The following is a 2,309-nucleotide window of genomic DNA, read 5'->3' as shown; positions in this document are numbered from 1 at the left end:
TAAACTACTGATTCATCCCCCCCTCTTAGAAGTTTACTCTTTCCCCTTGTAATTTTGACAATTGGTATCAGAGCCTTGTTCTCTGAAAGAGAAGCTTTTTAGCTTTGAGAAAATATCTTGAAATGGAAGTCTACAAGTTGGAAAAAACTATTGAGAACTAGGAGATTGAAATACATCTCGTACTGCATTAACTAAATGAGGGAAGAGAGGAACTAAATAAATCCTTGAAGAGAAGGAAAAAGATTGCTATTGCGGAGAATGACACACTATACAAAGAGATAGACACTACTAAGCTATTTATAGATGGTGACTCCAATGAATTTGATGCAGCTCTTGTAGATCTAATGGAAAAGAATAGAATCCAAGCTGAGGAAATCATAAATCTCAAGCTAGAGCAAGAATCACAAGCTATACTATTATGTGAGGTGACTAAACAAAAGAAGGCTATGGAAGATAAAGCCATGATTGAAGAAGATAAAAGAATTTCAGCCAACAGATTGGAAGAGAATTCAATAGAGTTAACCAAGGTTTCCAACATGCAATTGGATACTCCAAGTCAAATGATGAATGCCAACTATGAATTGAATGTCAAGGACATTGAGATAACTACATTTAAGTTTGTAGAATGAACAATTGAAGAGTGACCTGATAAGAGAAAAATAATTTTTTGAAAGTTTCAATAAGCCAAATGAAGCCATCAAATACTTTGAGGAATTACTAAGATCCCCTGGAACTAACAATGATACATCAAGGTTGGGCTACACAAGCACTGAAGAAGGAGAATCATCCAAAGTTGCAGAAGAAAGAAACATCAAAAGTAAGAATTCCAAACCTACTTGTCATAATTGTGGTAAGAAAAGACATACTAATAATGTGTGTAGGAGAAAAAATAAAAATTAGAATGTCAAGCCTAAGAATATGACTTACTGTCATAAGTGCAACAAGAAAGGTCATCAGGAACATGAATGCAAAACTAGAACCATGCATAAACAAAGATTTGAAGGATATTGCTACAACTATTAGAAGTATGGACACAGAGCTCTTGAGTGAAGATCCAAATCCATGTGGTCATCAAACAAGCTAACAAAGGTAAGAAACAATAGGAACTCCTACAATTAGGATTATAATACAAGATATTACTGTCATTATTGTCAAGAATATGGACATGTTCTTGAGAATTATATTAGGACACACTTCTATGGTAACTAAAAAAGGTAGTTGAGTCAAACTACATGTTTTAGTTGTTTGAAGATTGGTCACATTAGTAAATACTGTCCAACTAGGTTGAAGGCACCAAGTTGTGAATTTGATAAAGGTAAAGGCAAGGCAGATGTTGAACACACCAGAGATGAGATGAACAAAACATGGAAAAAGAAAGATGTTAGTAGCACATCAAATCAAGAAGGGATCACTTCACTCAATGGGTCAAGTGATCACATCTCATCAAACTAGGCAAATAAGAGGTATGTGGGACTGATATTTAAAGGTTATAGCATACATTAGTTCCAAAAGGATATAGTAATGAATAGACTAAATTAGCATGAATGAAGATGTAAGATGTTAGAAATTCAACACAAATCTTTAAGTTTTTCATGTTGTTTCCGAGTATGAAACATTTCCTATATATGCTGAGTGGAATGTTAGTTGATGCCGAGTTGCCAGATTATCTAGTGGATGCCAAACTCGTAGTAGCTATGAAGTAATGGAAACATCAATAGATGTCGAGCGAACCCAAAAATGGTTGTTATTGAGCTTATAGTTGTGTAAGAACTTAGCATTTAATACAAGGTTGTTTAAGGGTATATGATCAATTTGAGCTCATTTATTCATCATTTTGAAATTGGGAGAGAGCGAGATGAGCCATTAGTGACCTCAAATTTGTCAGAAGCAATTATAAAAGATTTGTGTAGACATTCATCATCAATTCAACATATTTTTAAAGGTATTTATTGGAAGCTGAGCTGCACAATTTTAATTTCCATAAACCCTAGTTTGACAAGATGGCATCTAATTCAAAAAATATGGAAGGGAAAGAAGTTTTAAATGTTTAGCTTGTCAGTAATGAAGTTAAGAAACCTATATTTAAGGTAATTCCTAATATCACCTATAAACAAGACCCATCTAGTGTATTATCCATGATCTTGCCAAATGTGATAATGGTGTAAGATGTGAGAAAATGCTACAATTGCAAGATAGGAAGCATTGGTGACATGGAGATAAGAGATGCAGATAATAGATTGTGTAAAAATGACATTCTAAAGGAAGAATACAAAATTGTTGAGAAAAAGGGTTTGACACAAGCTCTAAAT

Source organism: Cupressus sempervirens, chromosome 10, assembly GCF_028749045.1.
Source record: "Cupressus sempervirens isolate cs-2001-9-10 chromosome 10, ASM2874904v1, whole genome shotgun sequence".
In the NCBI taxonomy this organism is placed as follows: Eukaryota; Viridiplantae; Streptophyta; class Pinopsida; order Cupressales; family Cupressaceae; genus Cupressus; species Cupressus sempervirens.
Note: the sequence above shows the minus strand (reverse complement) of the source record.